Source organism: Coturnix japonica, chromosome 7 (assembly GCF_001577835.2).
Source record: "Coturnix japonica isolate 7356 chromosome 7, Coturnix japonica 2.1, whole genome shotgun sequence".
Classification (NCBI taxonomy): domain Eukaryota; kingdom Metazoa; phylum Chordata; class Aves; order Galliformes; family Phasianidae; genus Coturnix; species Coturnix japonica.
Genome location: NC_029522.1, coordinates 6,080,961 through 6,101,312, shown reverse-complemented (window position 1 = coordinate 6,101,312; position 20,352 = coordinate 6,080,961). Strand labels below are relative to the sequence as shown.

General features: G+C 39.8%; 1 long non-coding RNA gene across 2 annotated transcripts in view; it reads left to right on the top strand.

Annotated features, from left to right (window-relative positions):
- Positions 1-6,956: 6,956 nt before the first annotated feature.
- Positions 6,957-20,352, top strand: part of LOC107316493 — a 167,445-nt gene continuing 154,049 nt past the window's right edge. Inside the window, exon 1 of one of the 2 annotated variants that reach the window (XR_004308073.1) lies at positions 6,957-7,305. This is a non-coding gene — a long non-coding RNA (uncharacterized LOC107316493). The remainder of the gene's footprint in view (positions 7,306-20,352) is intronic. The other variant, XR_004308075.1, reaches the window with a different exon arrangement.

Below are 20,352 nucleotides of genomic sequence, written 5' to 3'. Positions count from 1 at the left end.
AATAGCAAGCAGAATTCTCATTAACAGGCAATTTTAAAAAGCAATAACATTCATTTTTTGGACTATTAAGCATATAGAGTGTTTATATTTCCAGCAAAGAATGAACTAATGGAAAATAAAATTCTGTCATGCGCTAGTGCCACAACATTGCAACATAATGTATGTGAGGCTGATTACATTTCAGCCTTTCAGCGGGATTATACATGATCAAAGCTTCTGGGGTGAGAACTATGTAACTTAAATGACTGAAAACAATGTTAATATTTAAGTTAGTCTCCTCTCTCCTTTCAAAGAAAACCTTACCTCTTGTTGATGATGTATTAAACTAAAAAACAACTGTCAGCGTATGTACTTCCCTAATGACAGGCAGATACGTACAGTGACATATCCATTTGGTATACAGTCTATGCAGCTGCATGGTACTGCTACAGTTTACCGTATCTGCCTAAAAATACCTGCCCTTTCTGGCACTTAACAGAACAGTGCCAGTTCACAGAAAGGCAAAATAAGATTTTTCAAGGTATATTTTTGTGCAGGTGTGAGAGAACTACCCAAACCCCTATAGGAGGCTACACTATCAGCAAAAGTGGGATCCACTCTTCTGCTGGGACTTGACCTTCCATCCTCACCTTCCCATACCTGTAAGTTCTCTGGAAGTGTGATAATTCACTTTGGAAGGTCCAGGATGTGACACGGCTGTGACATGGTAAGCATGTCTTGGACTGTCAGGCATGCTTCCCATGGGCCTCAGTCAGTTGTTAGCATAATGATCTCATGGAACTGAAGTTTCTTCTGAAGTTTTATGTCCATTGGCACAATGGCAACATTACACAAAATTCTGGACTTTCAGAAAAAGTGGCAATGAGAGCTAATACCAAACCTTCTGTTTGTTAATCTGTACCCAAAAAAGACTCAGGAAATCGAGAGCTGCCTTTTGCTTCTGATATAGAACTCGTGAAAATAAAATCTCATTCTCTTGCTGTTCTTGGAAGTTAGAATCAAAATCTAGTAACTTTGTGGTGCCTAACACTGGTTAACGCTCTGCACAAAGCCAAGGCTGCTTCACAAGGGTCAGAAATGTTCCCTTCCCTACAAAGACCATCGATGTGACAATGTTCAGATAGTCTCTGTTCCACCATGCTGCAGCGTAACCAGCTGATGTGGCCTAGAGCAGACGCAGCATCGAATGGCAGAATAAATCTGTTTGCAGGTGTAATTAACAGGCTGACCACATACCGGAAGAGTTTAAGTATGTTTCTTGAAGAGACAATACTGTTGTCAGGAAAATTTCATAAGCAAAATCAATGGAGGCAGTAGATACATGACAAAATAGTGACCCTTCTCTCCTCTTTTCCTTCCCCTTTTTCCCCCTCCAATTTCATCCACCATCTCAATGGAAAAGAATTCCAAAGCATTATGGTCATTATATCAATTAATCTGGTTGTCAGATTCTTTTCTTTTTTGAGAAAGTTAATGGTACCTCCCAAATTAAAACAAAGAAACAAACAATTTCATGGTTCACATTGTTACCCAAAAAAGATATGATTTGCATGATACTCTCCTCATGTATTTTCCTGGCTTCCAGATCTTTTTCTTTGAAAATCATTATGGAAAGTGTTGAACTGGCAACTTCTGACACTGATATGTTGCAAAACGCCTCCACAGCATATTCGAGCTCTGTGTAACCTTCCGATGTATTGATATTCATCAGCTAGAAACAGTAAACTTTGCCGTATTCTTGTGTTTTCCTAGTGTGACTGCCTCGAGGCAACTTACAGCACCGCTGTGAACATATGAAATCCTTCTTCCACTGAAAAGCCAGCTTACCACTGGATTTAATGGAGCCAAGACATTAGATTTATTCAGCGGAGGTGGATACAGCTTAGATAAGCAATGGGGTAAAAATCAGCGAGTCAGCAAATGTTTGGTGTGTTTATGAAAGAGAATTAGATACAGAAATTAATGCCCCTATTTTTAAAATACCTAAGAACCCTCCCTCACTACTGAACAGCAACATAAACTATACATAAAAGGAAGCTCCCAAATCCAAAGTTATATTAATCACCTCACCAGCCTTTGCAACAACATTTATTGCTACATTTCAAACTGTTCTCATTTCTTTTTCTGAAGGTCTCCAAGATTCTGATTACACTGTTCAGTGAGTATCTGTATAAAATAAACAATATCTCCAGCCCAAGACAGATAGCAGCATTGAAAAGCCTTTTTTCTTCCCTCTCCCCAGTTAATCTTTGGGTAAGCACATGGTTAAAGCTTGTTTTGTGTTCCTTTAACAATTTACTGTTAGCGAACTGATGACACTCCTTTGTTTGGTTTGTTTCTACTTACAAGTAGTGCTAGTTTTAGGTCACTGATTGTTCGGAAATTGATACTGGGGAAGAAGAATGCAATTGTCTCTCATATCTACCAGTTGTACTTGTGGTGGTGTTTCTGTTGTATTTGGTATTCAGATCTGCCTGATAAGTGTAGCAAGAGCAGGGCTCTTAACTGGGGGACTAATATTGGGAAAATATATTTTAGGAAGGAATTGTGACTGAACTGCTACAGAAATGTGTTCCTACTTTATTAATACCAAATCACACTCTAGAACTATTCAATGACCTTAACTGAATTAACAGTGACTTCAGTTTTTAAGCAACTATGAAAGAACAAGACCCTACCAACTGAGAATGCATAAATCCATCTTCCCCACAGTCTGGCTCTGCTTCTAATTATTATTATTACTATTATTATTATTATTATTATTTAACATATGAAGAGGAAGAAAAGAAACCAGACTTAGGTTTCTTTTTAGGTTTAGATTTTATAAAGGAACATCGTCTCCTAGAAACTTTCTTATAGGTGCCAATGAACTCAAGAACTCAAGAGACATCTCTGTTTTAGTTAGTCTGATTTTCTTGTCGAAACTGAAATAAAACACTGCTCCCCACCATGTAATAGAAACTAGCTCATGTCTGCCCTCTGTGTTCCATTTTCTCATTTTGATGCCATGTGTTTGAAATGCCTTTCTGCTAAAGCATCTGTCACTTTCCTCTGGTCATCAGCATTTTTAGCTGTAAGAAAAAGGGAAAGGAAATTATTAGGTGCTTTATAGATTCCAGACATTCATTAGTAATGATGTATTCAGTGGTAGAACATTTCCCTTCTGGATTCTTGTCTCCCTGAGCTGCTCTTCGGCACACTATGGCCATTACATGGCATTGTATTTCCCAGAGTTTACCAGGAATTTAACAGATTGAATGTTCGTGTGTTTTTATGGTAAGAAAAGGCATTATAAATATCACAACTGAAAAAGCTGTACTGGAAACCCGTTACCTTATGGATGTTCCAGTTGACCTGTTTTATTTCCCAACATGGTCACAATTACTTTAGGAGGGAAAACATCACATACATCTAATTATTTGGATCCTTTTCTGCTTTGGACAGATTACAACCAGTCTTACATAAACACTGGCACAAAGTGTAAGGGCAGTCTGGTTATTGACCCATATCTGATCATTTTGCAGTACACGCAACTGTGTTTCCAGTGGTATATTCCCCCATGCAAAGTTCCTAAATGCAGTAAATAGAGCCATCTGTTGTGGAAGCTGGGTTTTAAAATTATATGCCCTGTTAGCCTCTGTTCTTCATATGGAGCTATTCATGTCTTATACATAAGTATGCCTTTCTAAAAGGAGTTTTGTTCATCTCATTTTGAGTATTTCTGGGCTAGCTTTTAGATATCTTTATTCTTACATTAACTTGTGTAGGATTGACTTCAGTATTCTCACTCTTCATTGACTTCTTCCTACTTCCTACATTCTGTTCATCTCTATCATAAACATAAATGTGGTAAGACCTTCATCAAAAGTTTAGTTAATGGAACTGGCTGACATTTTAAGATATGAATGTGGTATACATAAGTAACAATAGAACCATCTCATACGAAAGGGATCTCATCAGCCTTTAGATCAACTAAAATATCCCTTCTCTGTAAAAATGCATGTGTCATCATTTGCTTTGACGACTTCAAAATACAAAGATCTGTAGAGTCAGAGTAGCCCTACAGATCATCCAGGCTGTCTTTTAGTAAAGCATCTGCTTCCATGTTTACCCTTGATTCCCATGTTTGAAGAATCAAACACCCTAATTGAGGCTGGAAAGCCTAATTGCTGATTTTTTTAATAGCTGTTATTCTCCTCATCCAGGCACATCACCCAGGAACAGTCAGAAGATAAAGAGATGAATACTCCACGGTTTATTGGAGCTTGTTTTGATGGCCTATTGCCCTTGTTAAAAATCTGTGCTTACCATCAACGGTTACTTTAAACCTTCCTTTCTGTCATATCTATTAATGAAAATACAGTTCTTTGAAGAAAATGAGAAACCTACCTACAAGATATACTGAAGAAACGGACTGGAAGAAATTTGAGGAAAGTCTTAGTTGTTTCTGATTCTCAGAAGTGCCAGGAATTAAACAAGAACTTTTCCTTTGAATTATGAAGTAAGTCAATTTTTTGGTCACTTGAATAAAAAAAGCTATAAACTGGTATCTTTATTGTGGAATATCTTATAGAGCAGCTATGCTCACTGACCTCTAACTAGAGGATTAGTTGAGAAGGAAAAACAGTTTTGGTTATATTCTAAAATATAGTTCAAATTAATCATTACAGAGAGGGTAGGTGAAAAAAAAATCAGTGCCTTTATAGAAAATGCAACCAAATATTCTGATGACGTAGATGTAATAAAACAGTTGAAATGCAGATATAGAATAAGGGCTAAATCATTTTCCAGATCCATTTTAAAATTATTTTTCTTATTCGTTTTCTCTGTAATCTTGCTTTTTCTCCTAAAGGCTTAATCCTGCTACTGTTAAAATGGTACATTACCCACAAGATCAAATGAGATCCTGAGGGAAGTATTCAAAGAGAAGGAAAATGGGCATGTTTATAATTCTTCTCGTTTGGCAATTAACTCAAATGCCTAAATTAAAAGAATAGCTTCCCTCGGTTTACCAGATGATTAATAGAGAACATTCCAGTAGGCAATTTGAAATGCTAACGTAAGTTCTTGCTATTAGTATTCTTTTGGAACTCCTGCATATTCTCCCTTAGACTGAGAAACAAGCTTACTTAAATTATTTAAATTTAAGTGATGTTAATAGCCCTGAAAAGCACTGGTGGTCTTCTGTACAAATAAATTCCAACTGATAACAAACAGAAGACCATTATGCCATAAGGACAGCCCACCCAGAACTACTCAGAATTTCCTCTGCAGGGTCTTGGCTAATAAACTAGTTCTGAGGGAATATAACTATATATAATCATTTCTAGGAATGTATCATTATAAAAAATATACACTGAAAATCTATATAATGGATATTTTCTAATAAATGACCACGGTCTCCATTCTGCATCGCTGTTGTTTGTTTCATTGTTTATTTTTACTATAATTTTTGTACTGCTTTTTATTAATGAGTAACCTACCCTGTGCATAAGAGACTGCAGAAGTCTCATTTTCACAGTGCTGAGATGGTCTGTGTTTAGTAAGATTGCCTGTACACTTGCATCAAGATACCACTTAGGCTTTCACTTCTGTACACCTTTAAGGTATTTCTTTTCATTTTTCCAGCGTTCTCCTTTTCCCCTGTAGCCGGCTGCTGCATTCAACTGAACTTCTGCTTCCTGGTAAATACGCTGCAGTAATGGCACAGTGACACAGAAAACAACACAAATAAATCATTTATTAAGATTTACAAGGATGAGCTCATAGAAATCCAGCTTCAGTCCCCGTTGAACCAGTTTTCTAAATGCTAGGGACACAGTCATAAAGCAAACTAGAATAGCTGTGGACTAATAAATTAAGCATTTTGCTTTCCCTATAGGAGAGGGATCAACTTTTTGTTGTTTCTTAATATATTTTCTACTGCACTGCAGTCACGGTCAAGGATCTAAAATTGCTGGGTGAAACTGCAAGCAAATAATAACGAGCTTCCAGGTGAATGCCAAGCAGTTTGTATTACTGCTTGCAGCTGGGCACACTCTGGTTCTTGGTAATGGTGTAGAAGAGCAAACAGGCCAAGATGTTTGAAAGAAAGGTTATCTGTCCGAGCTTTTTCATTTCTTCCTTAGTTTTCTGTTTTCTTGGCAAGGTAACGGGACTTTGCTATTTCCAGCATAACTGTGCTTTTCTCTTTGGAATTTCCTAACACTTTAAGAGCTCTGTTTCTCTCTTCAGTCACAACCTAATTGAAGGCTTCTTGTCTCTCACCCCTCAGGCAAGACCCAGCTGACCCAGCTTTGCATAATTTACACACTCTTGCAATTCAGAAGCTTTCTAGATGATTGTTGTGAACATAGCTTGGTACTACTGAATGCAAAGATCAACAGAAGCTGATCGCAATGAATGACCATCAGTAACTCACTTTGGAAAATATGTCCACAATAAAAAGTTGTCATTATGAAAAATAAATAAATAAAAATTGCTCTGGATGTTAAGTGTAAGAATACAGACATGGGACGGATGAAGAATGAGAGCAAAAAGAAAAGAAGAAAACAAAATGTTTCTTTGAATAACTGTGATCTTCGTGACTGATTGACATGAAAGCCATGGCCACACTGTATCCCACTGCTTCCTATTTGTGTATTTAAAAGATTCAGAGCTGAAACGCAGAAAAATACCAAAGCTAAAATTAGCTGTAAAGACAACATAGCAGAACGTGTAGATTTAAATAACTGTCAGCATAGCTTCTGATTTCCCTTTATCATATGTGCGATCACTTGACCTGATTTAACGTGTAATGCTTACTAAAAGGCAAGAAAAAAAAAGTGCCATACATAGAACATACACATATGTTCATGTTTTATGTGAAAAAATAAACTTTGCTTCCTGGTTGCATATAGTACAGCAATATGTATTCTGTCCTCCCACTAGATGGATCTGTTCTGTTCTTTTTCCCATATGTATTTGCACCTGCCACAGTGGGAGACAACCAGTTGAAAAATGGAGAACAGAGCCTTGCACTTAATTCTGATCTCATTTACATCACATAGTAAAGGAGTTAGCAGCCTTCCACGCTAAAAATCTACTTCCATTGTGATTTTGAATCCCCTTCCCCCACGTGGTGCAAATGCTGATTAACGGCCTGAAGCAGTGATTAAGCACCTGGTGGGAAGGCAGGGCCAACCCAGATGCATGAGGTGCTGCTGGGTGTCCAGAAGGTTCTACCCCTTCCCTGACTTTATTTAAGGGCTGGCAGTGGGAGTAGAAGGTTGTTGGAGATCCCTGCATATCTGAGGCCTTTTGGAGGTATGTGTTTTTTTCCCCTTTGTTTCTAATTCTGTTGTTGTTGTATTTAAGCATCTTCTTTATTGCCACATGTTATAGTCCAGTTTCCATGCGTTTGCATGCTGTCTGAGGAAAATCTTGAGCATTTTGAGATATGTAAGAATATCTGAAATATGTTTAAAACACTGTCTTTTGTGCATATTAATTCTTTTTTCAGAAGCCTTTTCTGTCTTAATCATCCTTGCACAGAAAGCATGATGTTGTGGTGAAGTATTTCCTAGTGATATGTGGGCATTGCCAGCAGCAGACCAATGGAAGTTAGGAATAGAGAGTCCACCAAATGACTTAATTCCCCATTGAAAGATTATTTTTCTCTTAATAACAGCCTTCGTGCTTCCAGTGAAGTTTTAGAAGAGCACATAACAGAAAATGGTATCTGATAGCAACTACAACTACCCTGCTCGAAAGCTGTTAACTAAGCACATGGTATTTGCAGCTCAGGAATGTGCAGCTTTCCATACCAATTGCAATCTGTGGGTAACTCAGTGTATTGAAATTCACAGGAATGCTTATTGCAGAAATGGTCGGTGCCCAAATTAGATGCCTTTCATGGGGTAGTAAAGCACTGCTAAATCACTACGTGTGCATGCTTCTAAGTTAGCCTTAGATTAGACTTGCATGAGTATCAAGGTGGTCGGACCTCTATCATTAAAAAAAGACAGTATGTGAATAGTGAGACCATTTTTAAGTCAATGTAGTCAGTCACAGCTGAGCACATTTCCGTGCTCACCCCTCTCTTGCAGAAGTTGTGCCTTTAGGTAGGTGTCTGTAACACAGGTGAGGGGGGATGAGTTACTTTGCACGGTTTCTGAGCAGAGCAAAGACTGCCACGTGAGCACAGCAAATAATCCGGAGGAACAGAAGTGAGAAGCAAAGGACGGACAGCAAGCTTCCACGCGACCTTCCAGCGCTTTCCACAGAGATTAGTTGTGTATGTTTGGTGGCCCCGCTTGGCGGGGGGGTTGGAACTACATGATCCTTGAGGTCCCTTCCAACCCGGGTCATTCTGTGATTGTGTGATTAGTTAAGCATCACCTGTGCTGCTCTGTTTGCACCTGTACCGTGGGGGGTGGGGTTTGCAGCACGCACCAGCTGCCCCCAATCCAGCAAGCAGCGGTTCAGGTGCATTCGCTGAACCAACCAGCGGTGTCGGTTTGCTCGGACGAACCATCCGCAGTTGCCGAACGGATTTAGGCTGCTAAGCAACAGCCGCGTGCGGCAGCTCGTGCTTCATCATTGCGGCTGCGCTTCGGGTGTTTGGGTTGTGGTAAAAGTACTTTAAACAAGTTGTTAAGCGCACAAAAGCCCTGCCCGTGGGGCACGGCCACGTTGGAGCTGGGTGCGGGCAGCTCCCAGCGTTTGCCTGCTCTGGGGGAGCTGCGGGAGGCTGTGCCACCTCTGGGCGCGGCCCCGGGTGCCGTGCTCTGCTTCAAGGTACGGCTTTCATGGCTTATCTTACTGTATATCTTAACTGTAAGTCCTGTCGCGTTCAATATACGACCTATCCCAATTTGGACTCGCACCTCGTGCGCTGCCCGGTTTGTCTGGTTGCATTCACTTGGGCTCTCTGTCTTTAAGCCTCCCTTGGGATGGGATGCCAGCCAATACGCTATGGGTGCAGAGGTTCAAAACTGGACTGAGTTTTCTAGGAGTGGCCTCCCAGCACCCAGAGAAGAGACATGCAGGCACTGGGCTGGTCTTGACCTTGCTATGCTCTCACTTCTCTGCGTGCTATCAGCTGCTATTAAAATCCTTGACTGCAAGAGACTTTGCCAGCTCCTTTTCCAACCTGTGCTGTTTCATGGAGCCTTCTGGCTATGGTGCAGGGCTTTGCATTTGTCTGCTTGTTTCATCGAGTTCTTTCTACCTGTGCAAAGCATTAAGAGCAGCAGCACAGAATGCGGGCCTGCAATCTTGATACTGGACATTACAACTTACTTTCCTGTAGCAGATGTATCCAGAGTTGGCTTTAAAGTTTGATGCCTCTTAAAAATGAGGCTTCATGTCCTCTTATTGAGTGTTTTTCAGATTACTTTGCAAACTATAGTAAACTAGAAAGCCAAATCTGAAATAGCTGCCTGTGTGAGTTCAGGATAATGCGCTACTTGCTGTTATCTGCTGTGGTAAGTGGAATAGAAGGTACATCAGCCCAGCACAGATAATGATTCCTCCGTATCTGTTTTGCTGAGGTACTTGGAATATCTACCCTGGCTTCAAAGGACTGTAAAATCTGACAATTTGCAGGTTTGCATTCTGAATTTTTATCTATTTTCAGGGTCTGCCAGCTATATTGGCATGATATTGTACGTATTATGTATGGGGGAATAGAAAGCTATCATCTCAAAATAGACCATAATATTGCACCTTATTAAAAAATACAAGTGGATTTTCTGCCAGCAACTATGACTTATGATAATGACTGTTATCAATATGCAATTACTTCTGTTACCCTAGAACATATTGACATTCATTTATTTAAGGAGAATGTAACGCATTTGTATTCATTGAGGTGATCTATGGAGATGATTAAATGCGAGTGCCCATCTTATACCAAACAGTAAAATGAAAAAAAAAATAATAATAAATTTGTAATCAGACCTTCTGCATTGCCTGAGAATAGGCTGCATTAAATTCTGGAAATTGCATTTGAGCTTATTTGAAACACTGACAAACAACCATAAAGAAGGAAAAGAGCAAGTTGGGTGATTACTAATTCCTATATTCATTTCCTAATAGTGCAGGGGGAAGTTGGTAATAAGGAATCAACCAAAGCACAAGTGTGGTTCAAGGTTTGTAGAGTGGGGCACAGAACTTGAGGCGTGGAATAGGAGTCTGTTGAAGTGGTGGATCTTAGTGGAGAGGGAAGTGTATCTAAATGCAGCTCTCAAAAGCGCGGAGGGGAGTTGCAACGATAGGCAGGCGTTTAAACATGCTGTTAAGTTTCTGGCTTATTGTTTTAATCTACAGATGCTTCTGCTAGAAATTGCTGACAACTCAGGATTTCCAGGCTTTGAACTAAAATGTCTTTTCTTGTATGTGTCAATTGAGCTGTGCTAGAGTGGTTCTCCATTGGTAGGTTGTTATGACAATAACGCGTGGGGGTCCACTCCAGAGCCATGAAGCATTTTCAGTATCCTGAGTTTCGAAGTTTTCTGGTGGTGGTTAAAGCTCAGCACGTTTAGTTCCCTCGTTATATCCCATTAAACATAACAGGTTTAATAGTGAGGTGCTTTGGCTGCTTGCAGGTCTAAGACTTTGAGACAAAAACCTGTTGATGGTTTTGATTCCTTGGTTAAAGGTCGCAGATGTCACTGAACGGTCAGCCTATTCAGAGCCAGTTTGCTGATAAAGGGTGGCTTTCTCTCCAAATAATGAGTGCAATTAGTATCAGAAATGAGCAGGTGCATTGCTAAGGATGATGCTGGAATGAATGCTTACCTAACGTGGATGTGCTGTTCTTAACCTTTTGTTGTAGAAGGGTGTTCTGCCTTAGTAGCCATTTGTAACGTTGTAGCCATGCCTTTACAGGAGTCTGCCTTTGTTTCCTTGGTCACATCTGTCAGTACCCGCAAAACAAAAAGGTCATTTCAAGAGCTCAGTCTCCAGAATGTTGTTCTACTAAACTTTTTATTAATAGATAAAAATTAGGTGGATAACTTTTGTAGCCTGGAGTTAAGTGGAAGACAGCAAAGAACTCTTGTGCACACAGCAGTTCCAAGCGTGTATCAAATGAATAAAGCTCTTCAAGAGAACTTAAATGTCTATTACTGTGTGTGGTACCTCAACTGTGGTGGTGTTAATAGCTTCTTTCCTTTTATCTGACTATCAGTGTAACTTAAGTTTCCAAACATGCTTCAGGTTGTCACTGTAAGCGCCCCTTAGTAACTGGGAGTTGGCAACCTGATGCATCAAATGTAGAAGTACAGTGTCTCCCATTTGATTTGAGCTAATGGTTTGCTCATCTAGTGCTGCGGGAATGTCTGTTCTTCATATGAATAATTCCTTGTGAACTCTCGGTGCTTATGTGTGCTGGGAGCTCCTGCTGGAGCTGCAGATGCTTAGGAAGCTGTTTCATCCATCAAGTTCTTTATGTACTTCTGCACAAGTCAGCAAATGGTTCCTGCTCTGTGCCCTGACCTGCATCTTAGGTGAACTTGTACTTTATTGGAGGAAGTTGATGCAGAGACTGCGGCCCTCTGGGGGAGTGTTTGCAGTTGCTTAATTTTGTCAGGCTTGTGGTGCCCCACTCCTGGTAGTTGAACCTTCCTGACCTCTGTTCTGCTGTGATATGAAAACTTGTATTTCCACCAGGCAGCTGTTAGGAGTTGCTGAATATAATTGACTTAGTTTGCTGTTCATACTGTCGCTCCATTAAAGAAAGTAACAAACAAATAACCCAAAACAAAACCAAAAAACAGAACCTGTGATAAATATTATTTTCTGTTCCATGGCATAAATTGTTTGGGCTCATAGCTAGAGGCTTGTGTGTAGTGAACTGGGTAATGACTTTGGAGATGAGCATCCTTAATACCAGGTTTATCCTCAGAACCTCTGCCTCCCAAGAGAGTTGCATGGGATTTTGGTCTTAGAGCTTTGTCCACTGTCGTCTCATTCCTCCCATGGCAATGTGTTGCCATGTTTCTTCTGGGTTCCAGGTGAGAAAATACTGAATTTACTGACTGGGATGTTTTTAAGAGCAAGTTCAAGCATGAAACCCTCAATTTGTGGTTCTGTAGGTGATCAAAAACCTGGGTTAGCTCACGTCAATATATATTGTATTAGGTAACCATCAAGTTGTTGATCTGCCTACAAATTAGCAGTGTTCAAAGAGGGGTAATGCTCACGTATTGTTTGGTGTGGTAAATGAGGCTGGTTTGTCTTCTTACTCGTGGCCTCCCTGGGGAATTGCATTGGGCGTATTGGATGCTCCCCAGGTTAGCTGGGTTTTATCTCAAGTTGGTGGTAGGATGGATTGTCCTGGTAATTTCTGTATGTCTTCTAGAACCCTTCCTAAGGACCCAGCTCTAAATAGCAGCTGTGTGATATAAGGGGAGGGATTTGCTTGTAGGTGTGGTATAGCTTAAATCACTATTATCTTCAATTCTTCAGTTGAATTTTCAATTATTCTGTTTTTGAAGCTGTGATTCAGGAAGGAAAAATAGGTCCTATGTGGCATAAACATGGAGTGCACTGTGCCAGTGCCTTTTTTGTTCTTGTTTTGTATGGGACTAGGCACTTTGTCATCACTTAAATAATACAGTACAGCCTATTAAACAGAACACTTAATGAAGGTACATCTTGCTGTTCTGGCTGTGATTATAAATTAATTTTATTTCCATCCACACTTAAGAGGTTATTGCCCAAACATTAATTGTTATCTGGGGAGTAACTAATTGTTGGAAGATGGAAGGAGACTTTTCCTCTACTGGCATGTGTGTGATGCTTGCTACCTTGTGCTGTGCTTGTGTTATGATGTTGCTATTATTTGTAAAGCAGTTATGTGAAAGAAAATATTAATTAGTTTTCTTCCTCAGCAAGACCCAGTGTAAACTTTACAGTGTTCCAATCAAAATGCAACAGTACCCTTTAACAATCAAGAAAGTGAAGGTACACACACATTTATGTGATGTTTAGAACCTGAATGGGTAACTCAGAGCAGCAGATGACTGTAAGAAGCTGAAGCATTTGTTGACCCTTTCTAGTCACAGACCTGTTAGCTGGGTTCTGGTAGCTCTAAGTGGTGAGTAGTTTGCAGTCAGTGTTGGGATTGATGAGTGTGCTGTTCTACACAGTATGGGAAAGTTGCTGAGTTTTAAGACTTCCATAATCCTATCCTATTCATGGGCTCCAAATAACTCTATTAGTGCTGCGCACTTCAAGGTTATCTGATGGTGTTGTGGGGTTGCATCTGTTTTTTGTCTATCAATTTATATTTTTCTATTAAACACGTTCAACTGCTTTCTAAAGAGTCGCTGATAAAATGCTTATCTGCTAATGTTTGGAAGATGTGGACATAGAGCTAGACTTCAATTAAGGACCTGATGTTCAGTAGCTCCTGGAGGGAACTGCTTCTGCAAATGGGTTTTCAGTTAGACACAGTGTATAGGAAGTTTTTCAAGAGGGAAGTCAGTGTAGTGATTTTTACATGTCAGGTTCTTCCTGTTTTCTTCTTTATTTCTATAGCATTTGCCAGCAAAAGCTGTCTTGACTTTTTCCTCTTAATTTGCAGGTAAAATTCAGGATAATCATTAAGTAACTTGAGTGGAAAAGGGTGTTTAAATCCTACTGTAAGTTTGGAAATGGCTTATATCTGAAAATTTATGTCAAGTTTATGCACACAAAAATAGAGGTAGTAATTACCATGAGAGATGAATGGTCAAATTTTATGGTAGGTAGGCTATTGTTCTGTTTTCAGCTAAGATGTCTAGCTGATAAATCCAGCAACTTTTGTTAACGCTGAACTGCAGGAGGCTGTTTAATGCTTCTCTTTATGAATGATTTAACTAGAAAGGGCAAGCAGTGCTTTGCAGTGTGTTCTAGCTTCTCTGCTGCCAAGTGTCTTAAATTGAATGGCTGAGTAGACTGTTTTCTCTTTCCTCCCCTCTGGTTTCTCTTCTAGGAGTCGAAGCAATCTGCTGGGTTGCTTTTCCTCCACTTCAAGCAAGAACAAAAGCTGAAAGCAGAACTCTGCCTAAACATATGAAGGTCTTTGTGTATTGAATGCAATGCTAGAAACTTGAGTTTTTGGAAGTATGATGTATGCAACAGATGGTAAGGCCTTGGGAGCAAGCTGGCTCAGGAAGATGCTAGACATAGCAGATATGTGACCTACTCATTAGTTTGGTACAATATGTTGCTTGTTGCCCTGGAGGATGTAATTTCTGATGACTGTCTAATGGATGTTTCCAGCAGCTGACAAATTAGCACAGGAATCGCTAGCTCAGTTCTTCATTGAGTGAGAAAAAGGTCTGCAGTATGTTGTGAGGTTAGCTGAGATCATCACACGTGCAGGGTGTTTGTTATGGATGTTATTGTGGCAAAATGTAGACTTGAATTAACAAGAACTATTTAATAATTTACTAAGGAGAAGAATTTGATGGGCTATTTTCATTGAGATTAGCTAGGGATGTTGAACTTCTAACTTTATCTGCATGTAACACACCTTTTTTGTTGACTTAAATTCATTTACAGATCATTTCGTGCTGAAGCAGCTCCGTTTCCAGGTATTTTGTACAAGGTACTTGCATGTTTCAGTTTGTTTTTTTTTATTGTGTTAAATGGGGATTTCCTTTAGTAGAGCTATGCTGTGTTCTGTTCAGCATTGGCTGGGTATTTCTGCAGGGGGAAATTGCCCGAGTTCTAGCGAAGGCTTTGAGAGCTCTAGAGGATCTTGAACAAGGATGGAGAAATCTACAGTGCGTGTAGTAAATCCAATTTTAAATAAGAAGCTGGGTTGTCTGTTGACAGTATTCTCATAGTTCTTATTAAACTTTACCTTTGTATGTGATAGCTATTATCTGTGGATTAATCTTCTGTTTGAGAATTCAGTTAGGCTTAAATTAAACTTGGTGTTCAGAAGTGTTTCATCGTTAGATTTTTTTGGAGAGAATTGCAGAGTATATGGATATTAAGGCAGTGGTAACTGATGTTAGTGTAATACAAGTGGAAGTCCACAGTAATTAATGATGAGCTGCAGTTGAAAAATGCACTTTAGAAGATGCAGGTTGGTATACGTTTTTTAGATACTGCTGGCTCTCAGGAATGGAGCTTATTTATGGCAAAATGCCTCAGTGGGCCTGAGCACTGAGCACTTAGCATCATGTGCTTCATGATGCTAAGGGGCAGAGGTTCAGGTGTCTTTAAATGTAGTGGGATCAACTGAACCCAGGATTCACTTACAGGTGTCCTTGGGTTGGGCCAGGACAGCACTACGTGTTTGGGCTTGAACTAGTAATGAGGCAGTGAACGCTTGCTGTGCGGAGTTGTATGCAATATTGTAGTACTGGCTTTGAAAAATAAGTGCTGTGTATTGGCACTTGTGTGTAGCTGACTTTTTATTTTTTTTAAAGACTTGTGGAAGAAAACATTTGGGTCATCTAAACAGTGAATCAGGGAGGTGGTGCTTACAGAAGCACGCTAAATGTGTGAGGGAAGCAAGGCTGTTACTGTAGACCATGCTGAAGTAGGTAGCAATGTGTGGTGCTGAGAATAAGTGGCTATGAGATACTATTGTGGGGATGCATGGGAAAGCAGTGGTCTAGAAGCTGAGAGGAATTGCCAGGGCTTCAGTGTGAATTAGAAGGAAAGGATTGGTGACACACAGATGATCACCTTAAGTGGTGGGGAGCACCAGCTTGTGTAATTTAAAGGAGTTAACTGTAGGAAGGAGTAGGAATGTAGGACTGGGTGTTTTGCTTTTGCTGGGCTATAGCTGGTGGGTAGCTCTGAGGAGGTGTGAGAATAGGAGAGTGAATGATGAGCCGTTCCCTCAGAAAGGGTTGTGTTTGTAGTTGCAGAAAAGTCCAATCCAGGGTCACAGTGTAGAGGGAGGTGAGAGAGGAACACATGTCAATCCTGTAGTGTCCTTTGAGTTCATATTTCCCTTTTGGAGGTGGAATTTAGACTGCCTGACACGGAATAGGAAGGATTAAAATGTGAAGAATAAATTTTGTTAATCCCTCAAGCTCATTTATAGAGGTCATTCCCCTAAATCACTTCTGTTTTTCCAGTTGCTGTAGGTACATCCCTGTGAGATATTTGGAAGAACTATTTTAAAATGTCCCCTGTCGGCGTGCATCTATTTTACTTGCAAGTCCTTGAGGCTATTTCTGTTCCATATATCACTATTATCAACAAGTCAAACTGAATTTATTTACTGCATTGGATGTTATTTAAGAACAAATCTGTAACTGTTCAGGTGTTCTGTTGTTGTAATTATGCAGAATTTGTGTAGCTTTCTCCTTTACAACTGAAAGCGTGTTTGAACTGAGAAGCTTGCTATGCGAGTGAGTACCTGGACACTGATGAAATGGTGGTGATATAAAGCAGCAGATAATGTGCTGATAGTTACTTCAGTTTGTGCTCGAGTGTGATGCTCTCCCAGAAAAGAGAACCTTCAAGTAGTAAAATCTAGGGGTTTTGTTGTGTTTAGATCGATTAAATCTACAGTACCTTCAACAGTATCTTGTAACTGTTAGAAGATTAAAGGATTTGAGTAGTTTCACAGTCCCCTTGCATCAGAAATACCGGTTTTGATGCTGTAGGTTACTTGTGGTCTCACATCAGTGTGTTCTGTATGACTAAATCCTGTCAAATGGAGGATTCCAGTGAGGTAAAAAAAAAACATATATACATATATATGTAAATGAAATCCTAGTGCACTGCCTCAGGCCTTGGTATATATTGTTTCTCTAGTGGTATTTGTCATCTTTGTAACAACAGGGAGTGAGAGTTGGTTCTTTAGGAAAAGACTGTGGCGATCACCTGGGGTGATGCGCTGCAGTTAGGATAACTGCTGATTCCTGTTAAGTAACTTGGAGACAGTGTGATTAAGTATCACTGTTGGGTTTGAACACCATTTTACACTTTGTCTTGTCATGCTTTCAAGGATCGAAAAGACTCCATTTGTGTTTTACGCTTGCAGCAAGACAAAGTAAAACATTTGCAGTAAGAGATGGGTTCTTTTGATGTGTGAAGTTTGTCTGTGGAAAGATCTTCAAGTACACTGATCATAGTGTAAATACCTTCTGGCTTGAAGAGCACTTTGTAAGAAAGGGTTTGCAGTTTGTTAATAACTATGGTTGGCTTAATTTCTTCTGTACAGTTATATTCATCAGCAGCCTCCTGAATACATAAAATACTTAGATACTGCTGAAAACTCTGATCAGGCTTGCATGTTTTCCCTGGGGAAGTGATCTCAGTGTAGTCTGCAAGTGTTAAAGGACATTGCATGGTGTCTGAGTTGGCTCAATTTTCTTGTTTTCACTAGGCAGTATGTTGGAATTGCTAATCACTAGCTTAGAAAGAGGTATTTTTTGCTGGGGAATGGGTAGGGAAAAGCAGAGATGAACAAACAGATTAGTTTTTGTACGGATCAATATGAAGTTCTACTTTCAAATGGTTCTGGAATCATAGCTATTGAAGAACAAACCAGTCCATGCAGCATTAACAACTCATTACCTTTTAAAAAGCAAAAGGGACCTTTATATAATATTACTGATAAATTAATGTTTTAACAACTTGAGGTCAGTAGATGACGGGGAAACTTGCTGGGTTGTGTGGCTTGATATTCTTTTTATCGGCCCTGATTGGTTCTAAGTATGAAGTGAGCAAATAAGTGCTCCACTATCAACTTAAAATAAAATGCACCAGGTGTATCACAGGCATATCCAACAGGCCAAACTCTTTGGATTCAGGTGAGCAGTGACATTTTTGTCATAACTGCTTTATAGTGAAATACAGGAGAGCATTGCAGTGTCTTTCTGAGACCTCTACCATATGCGGTGCTGATCTGCAGTAGAGATGACGTTTGGAAATGAACCTGCTGTATTTTTGAGGCTTTAAATCTTCTTTTGGAACAAGGTTTGAAGACATCTCTCAAACTGCATGGGTACTCCTGAGTGTTAGATGTGGACTTTAATGCGTATGTTGCAGTGCAGGTGTGTACTTGAACAGCAGTGAGATCCTTGCATGAAACTGGGTTATGTTCAGAAAAAGTGTTGGAAATGCTACGTATGCAGCAGGAGCAGAGAAGTTTACTTGTACCATGGAGGCATAGTGATACTGGGTTGCTCTAGAAAGGGCTCTTTGTAGCTTGGAAGAGTTGGCAGCTGGTAGAGCAATGTCTGGAGTTGTATTCTTCGTGATCTTGGGCCAAGTGTACGCATGCTTAATTTCAGCAGACTCGGGGCAGGACTCTCAAAGCTGTGGGAACTCTTAGCAATAGAAATCTGGCCTAGATGTGTTTTGTTGTAAGGTAAGGGTAGGCTTCAGGGGGTTAAGTAAGTGGAAATGACTTAGTTGTTGTCTGTGCTAGATGAGGTTGATCAGTGCTTAATGATGCTGTATTACATTTAATGAACCCAACTGCCAGGAAGAACATAGAAGCACTGAACTAGCCATTAACCTATAGCTCATGAGGGTATTTTGCCGGAACATCTGCAAGTAGATGGGAGCTAATAAGGGAGTGTACTTACCAGAGAAGGCTATGCTCAGTTAATTGTTTGATTAATCGAATGAATTGGACTGACATCAATGAATTGGTCAGTAAATCCCCACTGTCTAATACCGCAGCTTTATTTAACAGGGACGCTGGATTTTTGTTAGTTCCCAAGTGCTGCAGTGACAGTGCTGGGGTGTGGTGTGCTGCTGTTGGGCCTTGGGAGCTCTTCAGGTCCTGTTTTGTTTCCATGTATACATAGCATGGAGAACGTGATATTTTAATCAGAATCATTTCAACTGATCTGGTTTTCTTTCTCAGATGAGAGTGATAACCTTTAGTTACATAATCGAAGATGCTTTCAAAATGCTCAAGAAATACAACAGTGAGAAATGGTAATGAGTAGCAACAGATGTTCGATGGTTTTTTATTTTATTTTTTTAAGAGCAATTATGGGAGGGTAATTACAGACGGAAATAGAGCCCCACAGCAACAGTGAGCTTTATCAGGGAGTTCTCAGGAGTGAAACAAGAGTGTATAAGCAAGAATACCTTTGAACATCAAAGAAGAAAATGAGAAGCTAATTCTTAGAAGTGTGAAAATTGGAAACGTGACTTTTTTTTGTGATGTCTGCATGCTCCGTTACCAGATATGCAGCCTGTTAGCTGCTTTTTTTTTGTGTAGGCTGATAAACAGCGGTATTCAGGAGGCACTAATCACTGCACAACTCTAATGAATATTTTAAAGAAGCCTTTTATGAAAAGGCAAAAGTGGCTCTACTTAATGTGCTTCCAAGGAAGACAAATATGTAAGCCTTTTATTTTAATTATCCCTGTGTTTCTACTATTTCATCATCTGTGGGTTTTAGCGAGGTATAAAATTTTAAGCACTAGCCTGCTCCTTTTCAGATGTTAAATCCTCCTGATACCAAACGTGGTGTTTATTGAATTTCTCCATATTTCTCCCTCTGAAGATCTGTATAAATGAATTAATATGAAAGAGAAGGATAAGATAAATAAGTACAGACGTGTAGATGTTTCCTGCTCTCCTGTCTTTGGTCGGCTAACAGGCAGAAGAAAATGTGTAACAAGTGAGAAACAGCTGGACTGAACCCAAGCATTTGCAGTATGCAAGCAACAGGTCCTTGTGATTTTTGTATGAAAATAATGAACAGTGGGATTTGATATTAAAGGTACTCTTCTTCATAAATACTTAACTATTCTTAGATACTTAGTTACTCATCTGTTAGAGTAGTTTTAGTATATAACACCTATCTGCAAAAATATATGAAGCATATGCAAGAAATAGTGGTGAATGTTAGTGACTTCAACATAATTAATAGTGGGAGTAACAGCAGTCAGTCCTAACTCCTGTTTCCTGGTAAAAGATGTCTCTAGGATCCATCTTTGCTGCTGGAATTAGCAGTACAGCACTGGCATGTCATGCTGCTCTCAAGTCTTACCCAGTGAAGGGGTCTCATACTGCTGGGAAACACTCATTTATTAGTTGCTGTGGCAGGCAGGTATTCAGTTCCATCCCTGACTCTTCCCCTTATGTGGCCCTGCTCGTTCTTCCTGGAGTTCTTGTTGAGTGACTGGTTATAGCAGGCAAGGTGCTCGTGCTTATTTAGCGACAGGTCATTGTGCTTATACCTGTCACGTGTGCCTATAGTTATAAATAAACAGAAAAAGGGAGTAAAACTGTACACGGTATCAGACCACTTGTCTCCTGGGATCTTATTTTAAATCTAGCTGTGGCAACTGGAAAACATTTGCTGAGTACCCATGGAGAGAGGAGTAACAGTGAGACCCGGGAAGTGATGTCTGTTTGAAGTAGGCTAGGTATTTCAC